We start from the raw sequence: 6,000 nt of genomic DNA, 5'->3' as shown, positions 1-6,000 counted from the left end.
ACCGGCCCTTTGGTTCGTAGCCCAACATGCAACCACTGTGCCACCAGGGTTCCTCTATCCACTTTTAAGTGCTATCTAGTTTTTAAGTATTTATTGCTGGTATAAAGAAACACCATTAATTTTGGCAAACCAATCTATTTGCCAGCTTTGGTGATGATTAATGCGCTTAAGATTTCCATGGAAACAGTTCATTGTCCAAATAAATAACCATATAACCTGTACATAATGACAGTTCCATATCAGGTGACCTTAGTTTCCCCTGGACTGTTCCTGATTCCCCAGGCCCAAGGGCTCCTTCCTTCAAGGTATTCAGTTGTTACAGCCAAAAAGTTTTTATCACGTTGGCAGCTTTTTGCTCCACCACACCCATGGATACATTTGCAGCCAAGGTAAATGCCCACGTATCAATATTCTCTGTGAAACCTGTAAGTATTTTTTGGTACACACCCTTTGTCTCCCCTGTACCTTTCAGCCTACGTGTCTATCCACACACCTGTTTGCAGAGAACATTACTGTAAATTGTGTTATGTGGCGGCATTTACCTCCATTGTCTAAGTCTTGTACTCCTCTCTTTGGTTTTCCCTACCATTGTCGTTTCTTGATGACCTTTCACTTACTATCGTTTGCCTTGCACTTCGGCCAAGTTGACACATGTCTACCCTCTAGCCAGTTCCACCAACATTTTAGGGCTCTTTCATGCAGTCCAAGGATCTGATAGAGTAGCGGTTATGCATTGGGCTGCCAACTACAAGGTCCTGTAGTTCAAAACCACCAGTTGCTCTGAAGGAGAAAAATGGCTTTCTAGTCCTGAAAGAGTGACGGTCTCAGAAAACCACTGGGGCAGTTCTACCCGGTCCTCGAGGGTCCCTATGAGTTGGCTTTGACCCGGTGGCAGGCAGCCTGGTTATTTTGGTCATCTAGTACTGACACAAATGGAACAGAACAGGGTCTAGAGAGAGATGCCAGCATAGAAGAAGAGCTCCAGGCAGTTGGAGTCAGGGCAGGTAAAGAAGGCTGGAAGGGGAGGCATGGCTGACCCCTGCCATGGAAAGAAGGAAGACAGAGGAGCTCAGAGGTGGCCTCCTCCACACCCTTGTCACAAATAGCCTAATAGAAAAATGGGAAATAATATGGAGTGGTTGTTTCGTTTAAAGCAAATATAAATCTCAGCAGAAGAAACATGTTCAACTTGAGTCAGTTGCCAAATCAAAGAATTCATACATTTCTGTGTTGTTGTGAGGTGCCACTGGGTCAGTTCTGACCCGTGGCAATCCTGTGCATGACAGAACGACACAACACTGCACTGTCCTAGACCATCCTCAGTCATTCCTACGCCTGAGCCATTCTTGCAGCCACCATGTCCATCCATCTCATGAAGGGCATTCCTCTCTTTTGCTGTCCCATCACTTTACCAAGTATGGTCTCCTCTCCTTCTTTAGGGAGGACTAAATCGTGCCATCCTTGCCTCCCAGGAGCACTCTGGCCGCACTTCTTCTAAGACAGCTTAGTTTGTCCTTTTAGCAGTCCGTGGTACTTTCAGTGTTCTTCTCCAGCACAATTCAAATTGATCCATCCTTCTACTACCTTCCTTACTCAACTTCACATGCATATGATGCAAGGGAGAATACCTTGGCTTGGGTCAGGCAAACCTTAGTCCTCAAATTAATAAGACTTTAAAGAGATCTTGTGTGGCAGGCTTGTCCGATGTGACTTGTCTTTTGATCTCCTGACTGCTGCCTTTATGAGCATTGATTGTGGGATCGAGCCAAACAAAATCTTTGACAACCTCATTTTTTTCTACATTTATCATGATGTTACCTGTAGATTTGGTTGTGAGGATTTGGGTCATAATCCATGCTATAAACTGGGGAAATAATGTATTTGTACATACATATCTCTGGAAGTATATCTATTGATCTGAGACTGAACCACCCTTAAGAAGACTTCACCACATATCCTTTGGCACCTTTGGTCTTACTCATTCAAAAATAAGTAAAAATGGAATTAATTTCGTCGAGCTAAAATGACCTAAGTTTGTGATTGATTGTAATTGTTCAGTGTGCTGATATGTCTGATCGTTTGGAATGACAGACAGAACCAATGGGAGTGTTAGGTAGGATTGATGAGGGGGTATGTTAGTCTGGATTGACTAGAGAAACAAATCCAGATATACTCATATATGTGTAAGACAGAAATGTATATCAAAGAGCAATTATACATTAAGAAAACATCCCAGCCCAGTCCAGGTTAAGTCTGTAAATCCACTATTAGCCCATATGTCCGTCCCCAGTTTATAAATTCTTCTCCAGACTCAAGCAGCACATGCAATGACGCTGAATGCAGGAAGATCACAGGCCGGTGGGTGGAAAGTCTTGTGGATCCAGTGGTAGTGGAAGCCATCTCAGGGCTGGCAGGGGTCTCCACATGGCTCCTCCAGCTCCAGGGCTCTGGTGTCGTTCCATGTGTCTTGTCCGCAGGAGACAAAGCAGAGTCTGTGTCTCTGTCCTGCCTCCAAGGAGCTGCCTCCAACTGAGGTCATCAAGCTGCGACCTGATTGACAGGCTAAACTCCACCCCTACATTTTCTATTTTAACACTTTTATTGAAGGCTCTTACATCTCTTATCACAATCCATACATTCCTCCAATGTGTCAAGTACGTTTGCACATATGCTGCCATCATCATTTTCAAAGCATTCTCTTCCCACTTGATCCCCTGAGATCAGCTCCCCATTTCTTCCCCCTCCCTTCCCTGCCTGTCCTCCCTCACAAACCTTGATAAGTTATAGATAATTTTTTTCCATATCTTACATTGTTTTCTGTCGCCCCTCTCCCACTTTCTCGTTATTTGTCCCCCTGGGAGGGAGTTCTAGGTTAATCCTTGTGATCGATTCCCCTTTTCTCCCCCCCACCCTCCCCTAATCCTCCTGGTGTCTCTACTCTCCTGTTGGCCCTGAGGGGGTTATCTATCCTGATTCCCTGTGTTGCGGGCTCTTATCTGTAGCAGTGTGCATGCTCTGGTCTAATCTGACTTGTGAGGTAGAACTGAGGTCATGACAGTGGGGGGAAGGAAGCACCAAAGAGCTAGAGGAAAGTTGTGCGTTTCATCAATGCTATGCTGCACCCTGACTGGCTTGTCCTTCCCTGTGACCCCTCTGTGAGGCGATGTCCCATTGTCTATAGATGCGCATTGGGTCTCTTCCCTTCACTCTTCATAGTCTCAAATTGACACCAGATTATGCAACTACCACGTAAGGAGGGGGGGCTGGGGTAGAGGTGATGGTTGTGGGTAATTAGAACTGTGTATAGTTCATAGTGGCCCAACCCTGGCTTACTAAGCAAATGCCTTCAGCAGTGAGTAGAAAAACAAACTGTGGGCCCTCCCACGGCCACCGGAACTAAGCAACACTGCTTTGTTTGTCCAGGTCTTGCCTCGGGTGTGGTCTTACCTCTTTGCTGCCAGTCACCTTGGTGGCCTCCCTTGACTTCTCAGAGTCCTGTTGTGGCATTTCCTTTGTATAGGTCTTCTGCTGCATCTCTGGTTAGATTATTCCTTAAATCTACCTCTTTTTTTTGGTCGGGTATTGTAAGTGGCTTTGTTTTCCAGATTCCCTTTTCGGAGTTCTTTGTTTGCATAGGGGAATCCAATTGATTTTGTTGCCTGTTGATCTTGTACCCTGCCACTGTGCTGCATCGGTGTGTCAGTTCTAGTCATTTTCCTGTTGTGTCTCCGAGAGTGTCTATGTGCAGAACTGTATCAGCTGCAAACAGGGAGAGGTTTACGTCTTCCTTGCCAATCGAGATGCCTTTTGGTTCCCTTGCTTGCCTTACTGTTCAGGCTGGGGCTTCCATATAACACTGAACAGGAGTGGTGATCAAGGGTGGCCTTGTCTGGTTCCCACTCACAATGGGGGGAATGCTTTTGGTCTCTTTCCATGGAGAACAATTTGCACAAAGACAGTGTTCTACAGCCGACTCTGATAAGTAGCAAGTGGGGTCTTAAAAGCGTGTGAACAGCCATCTCAGTTGCAATCACTGGTCTCTCCCCTTCTGGAACAAAGAAGAGTGAGGAAAATCAAACCACGCTCCAGGACCCTGAGGCCACAAGGAACACCTGCTGCTCAGCGAGCACAGCTGACCCCTGGGAAAGGGGCCGCAGGAGGAGGTCCTGTACAGACTGGAAAAAATGTGGGTCAAAACTCACAATTCGAAAATCGACCAGGCTTACTATTCTGACAGAGACTGGTGGAACCCCCAAGTCCACAGCCCTTAGACACGCGTCAATCCCGGAACTAAACTGACGCTTGTAACTCAACTTTCAGCCAAACATTCTGCCAAGCTGGAAGGTGACCAAGACTAGCCGGGAAGTACCCACTCCTGAGGCAGGGAACCATGCAGGATCCAAAGGGCAGGACTGGTCCAGGTGGGGAGCCCAGGAAGCAGGGAGGGAGGGGAAGAAGGACGAATGGACGTGGTAGACACAAGGAGGAAGTACAAAGATGGAGTGAACCTTGTGGGCATGGCAATCAAGACACAACACAAAATGTTCGAACAGTTGGATGGAAAACTAATTTGCCCGGTAAACTTTCACCTAAAGCAGTTTGAAAGTTGTTGTCTTTTTCAGTTTTGGTGCTTTTACACATCCACTTGTGGAATTTCTGGTAGAGCATAGGAGAGAGCCTTAGCCACTCGCTGGACACACTGGACATGGAGAACTGCTTGCATGTTTTTTGGGTCAATATGCTGATGATGCATGAGAATTCAGGGAAGAGAGAAATCAAAGACGTTTGGGGTGTTCAGGAAAACTTCCTGGACAAGCATGTTGTTAGGACCATCAAGTCACAGCAACCCCACTTCCAACAGAACCAAACTGCCCTGTCCTGCTCCGTCTCCACAGTTATTCTGTTGAGCCCTTTGTCGCCGCCACCGTGTCCATCCATCTTGTCGAAGGTCTTCTTTTTTTCTCTGTTGTACCGCGCATGGGGTCCTTCTCCAGGGGCTGGCCTCTCCTGATGACATGTCCGAAATTCATGAGACGAATTCCCGCCATCCTTGCCTCTAAGCATGTTGGCTGTGCGGCTTCTACTTTTTCCATGTGCTCCATTTCTTCAGGGGGAGGAGCAGTGGGGATTAGAATGGAATCATGTCTTAAAACTTTAACTTGCCATAACTCTTGCTTCTATCTTAGATCTGCTTCAATCTGCTCCCCTCTCAATGAACTGGCTCTCTGTGCCCAAAGTTACACAGTTGGGTGCAGAGAGCCCACCGTAATACACGAAATGTTTTACGGTCTTCTTTGTAGGAGAGTTCTCTCACTACCATCAATTCAATTTGGACTCATCGTGATCCTAAGGAAACCCAGTGGGTCTCCAAGGCTAACTCTTTATAGGAGCAGAAAGCTTTCTCCAGCAGAGCAACTGGTAAGTTTCAAACTTGTGGTTAGCAGCCCAAAGAATAACCACTACGCCTTTTTGGCTAGGGAAGCCAGCCCCAATTTCTCACATCCACTTCCAGAATCTTCAGGAAGCACCTCTAATTGGCCTTGTTTGGGCCAGCGTCCTCTCACCCCTGGATCGGTCAACTGTGACCAAAACAATAGTGACCCGGGGCGTGTGATGCAGCGTGTCCTGCCTCCTCCACGCCACTCTTCTCCAAGGAAAGTAGACAGTCCACCTGCAGTCCACCGTGTAAGATAGCAGAGCATCAGGATGAATGACTGGCAAATGATACGGTCGGAAACAAGCAAAAGATAGTATTGAAGGACCATGTGAGTCATCATAAGGTATTTGAAATTTGGAAATTACAAGTGCAATGGGAAAACATTGAGGTGTTTTCACCAGATGAGGCGTTGTCTGTAATGTTCAGTCCTGTTGAGTCAGTTCCTACTCCTAATGACCAGTGTAAAACGGAACAAAGCACTGCCCAGTCAGCCATTCTCACCATTGTTGTTTGAGCCCATTGTGTTACAGCCATCACACAAACCCATCTCTCGTTGAGGACCC

This window comes from Tenrec ecaudatus, chromosome 9 (genome assembly GCF_050624435.1).
Source record: "Tenrec ecaudatus isolate mTenEca1 chromosome 9, mTenEca1.hap1, whole genome shotgun sequence".
NCBI lineage: Eukaryota > Metazoa > Chordata > Mammalia > Afrosoricida > Tenrecidae > Tenrec > Tenrec ecaudatus.
Note: the sequence above shows the minus strand (reverse complement) of the source record.